The following is a 7639-nucleotide window of genomic DNA, read 5'->3' on the forward strand; positions in this document are numbered from 1 at the left end:
TGGACCGGGGTCCACAGCTCACTAGAGGTGTCTCTCCCATAAGACGAACAAGCATGTTGGGTGAACAAATTACAGCTTGGGCAATTGACAAATAAAGAGAGCATGACCATGCACATACATATCATGATGAGTATAGTGAGATTTAATTGGGCATTACGACAAAGTACATAGACCGCCATCCAACCGCATCTATGCCTAAAAAGTCCACCTTCAGGTTATCATCCGAACCCCTCCAAGCATTAAGTTGCAAACAATGGACAATTGCATTAAGTATGGTGCGTAATGTAATCAACAACTACATCCTTAGACATAGCATCAATGTTTTATCCCTAGTGGCAACAAGCACAACACAACCTTAGAACTTTCTCGTCATCGTCCTGGTGTCAATGCAGCATGAACCCACTATCGAGCATAAGTACTCCCTCTTGGAGTTAAAAGCATCTACTTGGCCAGAGCATCTACTAATAACGGAGAGCATGCAAGATCATAAACAACACATAAGCATAACTTTGATAATCAACATAACAAGTATTCTCTATTCATCGGATCCCAACAAACGCAACATATAGAATTACATATAGATGATCTTGATCATGATAGGCAGCTCACAAGATCCGACAATGATAGCACAATGGGGAGAAGACAACCATCTAGCTACTGCTATGGACCCATAGTCCAGGGGTAGACTACTCACTCATCACTCCGGAGGCGACCATGGCGGTGTAGAGTCCTCCGGGAGATGATTCCCCTCTCCGGCGAGGTGCCGGAGGCGATCTCCGGGATCCCCGAGATGGGATCGGCGGCGACGGCGTCTCGCAATGTTTTCCGTATCGTGGCTCTCGGTACCGGGGGTTTCGTCACGGAGGCTATTTGTAGGCGGAAGGGCAGGTCAAGAGGCGGCGCAGGGGGCCCACACCACGGGCCGGCGCGGCCAAGGGGGGGGGCCGCGCCGCCCTAGGGTTTGGCGCCCCCGTGGCCCCTCTTCGTCTCTCCTTCGGACTTCTGGAAGCTTCGTGAGAAAATAGGCCTCTGGGCTTTTATTTCGTCCAATTCCGAGAATATTTCTTTACTAGGATTTCTGAAACCAAAAACAGCAGAAAACAGCGAATCGGCACTTCGGCATCTTGTTAATAGGTTAGTTCCGTAAAATGCACGAATATGACATAAAGTGTGCATAAAACATGTAGATAACATCAATAATGTGGCATGGAACACAAGAAATTATCGATACGTTGGAGACGTATCAGCATCCCCAAGCTTAGTTCTCGCTCGTCCCGAGCGGGTAAAACGATAACAAAGATAATTTCGGAGTGACATGCCATCATAAACTTGATCATACTATTTGTAAAGCATATGTAGAGAATGCAGCGATCAAAACAATGTATATGACATGAGTAAACAAGTGAATCATAAAGCAAAGACTTTTCATGAATAGCACTTCAAGACAAGCATCAATAAGTTTTGCATAAGAGTTAACTCATAAAGCAATAATTCAAAGTAAAGGTATTGAAGCAACACAAAAGAAGATTAAGTTTCAGCGGTTGCTTTCAACTTGTAACATGTATATCTCATGGATATTGTCAACATAGAGTAATATAATAAGTGCAATAAGCAAGTATGTAAGAATCAATGCACAGTTCACACAAGTGTTTGCTTCTTAAGGTGGAGAGAAATAGGTGAACTGACTCAACATTGAAAGTAAAAGAATGGTCCTCATAGAGGAAAAGCATCGATTGCTATATTTGTGCTAGAGCTTTGATTTTGAAAACATGAAACAATTTTGTCAACGGTAGTAATAAAGCATATGCATCATGTAAATTATATCTTATAAGTTGCAAGCCTCATGCATAGTGTACTAATAGTGCTCGCACCTTGTCCTAATTAGCTTGGACTACCTGGATTATCACCGCAATACATATGCTTTAACCAAGTATCACAAAGGGGTACCTCTATGCCGCCCGTACAAAGGTCTAAGGAGAAAGCTCGCATTTGGATTTCTCGCTTTTGATTATTCTCAACTTAGACATCCATACCGGGACAACATAGACAACAGATAATGGACTCCTCTTTTAATGCTTTAAGCATTCAACAACAATTAATTCTTTTCTCATTAGAGATTTGAGGATGTTTGTCCAAAAACTGAAACTTCCACCATGGAACATGGCTTTAGTTAGCGGCCCAATGTTCTTCTCTCACAATATGCATGCTCAAACCATTCAACTCAGTGTAGATCGCCCTTACTTCCGACAAGACGAACATGCATAGCAACTCACATGAAATTCAACAAAGAGTTGATGGCGTTCCCCAGTAAACATGGTTATCGCACAACAAGCAACTTAATAAGAGATAAAGTGCATAATTACATATTCAATACCACAATAGTTTTTAAGCTATTTGTCCCATGAGCTATATATTGCAAAGGTGAATGATGGAATTTTAAAGGTAGCACTCAAGCAATTTACTTTGGAATGGCTGGAAAATACCATGTAGTAGGTAGGTATGGTGGACACAAATGGCATAGCGGTTGGCTCAAGTATTTTGGATGCATGAGAAGTATTCCCTCTCGATACAAGGTTTAGGCTAGCAAGGCTTGTTTGAGGCAAACACAAGGATGAACTAGTACAGCAAAACTCACATAAAAGACATATTGAAAGCATTATAATACTCTATACCGTCTTCCTTGTTGTTCAAACTCAAAACTAGAAATTATCTAGACCTTAGAGAAACCAAATATGCAAACCAAATTTTAGCATGCTCTATGTATTTCTTCATTAATGGGTGCAAAGCATATGATGCAAGAGCTTAAACATGAGCACAACAATTGCCAAGTATCACATTACCCAAAACATTTATAGCAATTACTACATGTATCATTTTCCAATTCCAACCATATAACAATTTAACGAAGGAGAAACTTCGCCATGAATACTATGAGTAGAAACCAAGGACATATTTGTCCATATGCTACAGCGGAGTGTGTATCTCTCCCATAAAGTAAATGCTAGGATCCATTTTATTCAAACAAAACAAAAACAAAAACAAAACGACGCTCCAAGAAAAAGCACATAAGATGTGGCCGAATAAAAATGTAGTTTCGGGGAGGAACCTGATAATTTGTTGATGAAGAAGGGGATGCCTTGGGCATCCCCAAGCTTAGACGCTTGAGTCTTCTTGATATATGCAGGGGTGAACCACCGGGTGCATCCCCAAGCTTAGAGCTTTTCACTCTCCTTGATCATGTTGCATCATACTCCTCTCTTGATCCTTGAAAACTTCCTCCACACCAAACTCGAAACAACTCATTAGAGGGTTAGTGCACAATATAAATTGACATATTCAGAGGTGACACAATCATTCTTAACACTTCTGGACATTGCATAATGCTACTGGACATTAGTGGATCAAAGAAATTCATCCAACATAGCGAAAGAGGCAATGCGAAATAAAAGGCAGAATCTGTCAAAACAGAACAGTTCGTATTGACGAATTTTAAAATGGCACCAGACTTGCTCAAATGAAAATGCTCAAATTGAATGAAAGTTGCGTACATATCTGAGGATCATGCACGTAAATTGGCATAATTTTCTGAGCTTCCTGCAGGGCAGTGGGCTCAGATTCGTGACAGCAAAGAAATCTGGAACTGCGCAGTAATCCAAATCTAGTACTTACTTTTCTATCAACGGCTTAACTTGGCACAACAAAACTCAAAACTAAGATAAGGAGAGGTTGCTACAGTAGTAAACAACTTCCAAGACACAAAATAAAAGCAAAGTACTGTAGGTAAAAACATGGGTTGTCTCCCATAAGCGCTTTTCTTTAACGCCTTTCAGCTAGGCGCAGAAAGTGTGTATCAAGTAACATCGAGAGATGAAGCATCAACATCATTACCAGCGGTGTTGGGAGTTTTATCAATTTTAGGCCTATAGTAATTCTTTGGTTTAGGCACCTTAGAGACATACATGAATTTTTGCTCCTTACCCACATAAGCTTTCTCATTAAATTTAAGAGAAGAAAAAGTTGAACCCAATTTTCTCATAGCTTCTTCAATTTTACCAATTCTATGGGTTTGATTATCATGGATAGCACAAGTTTCTAGAGTAGCAATTCTTTCATTAATTTCTCCTAGGATTTTATCAAGTTTATCAGTATTATCCAGTAATATTTCCATTTTAGTTTCAATGCTACAATTTTTCCCTATGGTTTCCAATTTTTTCATAACATCCTCAAGGGAGGTTTCACTTTTAGTTTCATTAACAGGTGGTGTTCCAAATAAACTCTCAATAATGCAACTAGCTTCTAAAGCGGGAGCACCTAGGAAGTTACCTCCCGCGAGACAATCAAGAACATATCTATTCCAGATAGAGATACCAACATAAAAATTCCTGAGTAGGATAGTGGTGGAGTGTTTCTTAGTGCACCTATTATGGGCATCACTAATTCTATACCAAGCATCTTTTAAACATTCTCCCCCTTGTTGCTTAAATGAACGAACTTCAACTTCAGGATTACTCATTTTAGCGATAGTAAATAAAGCAAACTAGATAAAGTAAATGCAAGTAAACTAATTTTTTTGTGTTTTCGATATAGCAAACAAGATAGCAAATAAAGTAAAACTAGCAACTAATTTTTTTGTATTTTGATTTAGTGCAGCAAACTAAGTAGTAAATAAAATAAAGCAAGACAAAAACAAAGTAAAGAGATTGAGAAGTGGAGACTCCCCTTGCAGCGTGTCTTGATCTCCCCGGCAACGGCGCCGTAAAAAGAGCTTGATGGCGTGTATTTCACACGTTCGTTGGGCAACCCCAAGAGGAAGGTATGATGCGCACAGCAGCAAGTTTTCCCTCGGAAAGAAACCAAGGTTTATCGAACCAGGAGGAGCCAAGAAGCACGTTGAAGGTTGATGGCGGCGGGATGTAGTGCGGCGCAACACCGGAGATTCCGGCGCCAACGTGGAACCCGCACAACACAACCAAACTACTTTGCCCCAACGAAACAGGTGAGGTTGTCAATCTCACCGGCTTGCTCGTAACAAAGGATTAACCGTATTGTGTGGAAGATGATTGTTTGCAGAGAAAACAAGTAGAAACAAGTATTGCAAGTAGATTGTATTTCGAGTAAAGAGAATTGGACCGGGGTCCACAGTTCACTAGAGGTGTCTCTCCCATAAGACGAACAGCATGTTGGGTGAACAAATTACGGTTGGGCAATTGACAAATAAAGAGAGCATGACCATGCACATACATATCATGATGAGTATAGTGAGATTTAATTGGGCATTACGACAAAGTACATAGACCGCCATCCAACCGCATCTATGCCTAAAAAGTCCACCTTCAGGTTATCATCCGAACCCCTCCAGTATTAAGTTGCAAACAACAGACAATTGCATTAAGTATGGTGCGTAATGTAATCAACAACTACATCCTTAGACATAGCATCAATGTTTTATCCCTAGTGGCAACAGCACAACACAACCTTAGAACTTTCTGTCACCGTCCCAGGTGTCAATGCAGGCATGAACCCACTATCGAGCATAAGTACTCCCTCTTGGAGTTAAAAGCATCTACTTGGCCGTAGCATCTACTAATAACGGAGAGCATGCAAGATCATAAACAACACATAAGCATAACTTTGATAATCAACATAACAAGTATTCTCTATTCATCGGATCCCAACAAACGCAACATATAGAATTACATATAGATGATCTTGATCATGATAGGCAGCTCACAAGATCCGACAATGATAGCACAATGGGGAGAAGACAACCATCTAGCTACTGCTATGGACCCATAGTCCAGGGGTAGACTACTCACTCATCACTCCGGAGGCGACCATGGCGGTGTAGAGTCCTCCGGGAGATGATTCCCCTCTCCGGCAGGGTGCCGGAGAGCGATCTCCGGGATCCCCCGAGATGGGATCGGCGGCGACGGCGTCTCAGCAATGTTTTCCGTATCGTGGCTCTCGATGCGGGGGTTTCGTCACGGAGGCTATTTGTAGGCGGAAGGGCAGGTCAAGAGGCGGCGCGAGGGGCCCACACCACGGGCCGGCGCGGCCAAGGGGGGCCGCGCCGCCCTAGGGTTTGGCGCCCCGTGGCCCCTCTTCGTCTCTCCTTCGGACTTCTGGAAGCTTCGTGAGAAAATAGGCCTCCGGGCTTTTATTTCGTCCAATTCCGAGAATATTTCTTTACTAGGATTTCTGAAACCAAAAACAGCAGTAGAACAAAGAATCGGCACTTCGGCATCTTGTTAATAGGTTAGTTCCAGAAAATGCACGAATATGACATAAAGTGTGCATAAAACATGTAGATAACATCAATAATGTGGCATGGAACACAAGAAATTATCGATACGTTGGAGACGTATCACGTGCCAACGTGAACCTCGCACAACACAATCAAACTACTTTTGCCCCAACTTAACAAAGTGAGGTTGCCGAATCTCACCGCTTGTCAAAATAATGTGAAAATGATGTTTGCTTACAGTAAACAAAAGAGAACAATGGGATTGCAAGAGGTTGGTATTTCGTATGTAAAACAATGGACCGGGGTCCACAGCTCACTAGAGGTGTCTCTCCCATAAGACGAACAAGCATGTTGGGTGAACAAATTACAGCTGGGCAATTGACAAATAAAGAGAGCATGACAATGCACATACATATCATGATGAGTATAGTGAGATTTAATTGGGCATTACGACAAAGTACATAGACCGCCATCCAACCGCATCTATGCCTAAAAAGTCCACCTTCAGAGTTATCATCCGAACCCTCCAAAGATTAAGTTGCAAAGCAATGCACAATTGCATTAAGTATGGTGCGTAATGTAATCAACAACTACATCCTTAGACATAGCATCAATGTTTTATCCCTAGTGGCAACAAAGACAACACAACCTTAGAACTTTCTCACATCGTCCTGGTGTCAATGCGTGCATGAACCCACTATCGAGCATAAGTACTCCCTCTTGGAGTTAAAAGTAACAACTTGGCCAGAGCATCTACTAGATAACGGAGAGCATGCAAGATCATAAACAACACATAAGCATAACTTTGATAATCAACATAACAAGTATTCTCTATTCATCGGATCCCAACAAACGCAACATATAGAATTACATATAGATGATCTTGATCATGATAGGCAGCTCACAAGATCCGACAATGATAGCACAATGGGGAGAAGACAACCATCTAGCTACTGCTATGGACCCATAGTCCAGGGGTAGACTACTCACTCATCACTCCTGAGGCGACCATGGCGGTGTAGAGTCCTCCGGGAGATGATTCCCCTCTCCGGCAGGGTGCCGGAGGCGATCTCCGTGATCCCCCGAGATGGGATCGGGCGGCGACTGGCGCCTCAGCAATGCTTTCCGCATCGTGGCTCTCGTACCGGGGGCTTTCGTCACGGAGGCTTTAAGTAGGCGGAAGGGCAAGTCCGAGAGGCGGCACAGGCGCCTGATACCATGGCACGGCGCGCAAGTGTGGGCCGCGCCGCCGCTCTAGGGTTTGGCCACCCCGTGGCCCCTCTTCGTCTCGTCCTTCGGACTTCTCGGAAGCTTCGTGAGAAAATAGGCCTCCGGGCTTTTATTTCATCCAATTCCGAGAATATTTCTTTACTAGGATTTCTGAAACCAAAAACA

The sequence above is a fragment of the Lolium rigidum genome, chromosome 7, assembly GCF_022539505.1.
Source record: "Lolium rigidum isolate FL_2022 chromosome 7, APGP_CSIRO_Lrig_0.1, whole genome shotgun sequence".
Lineage (NCBI taxonomy): Eukaryota > Viridiplantae > Streptophyta > Magnoliopsida > Poales > Poaceae > Lolium > Lolium rigidum.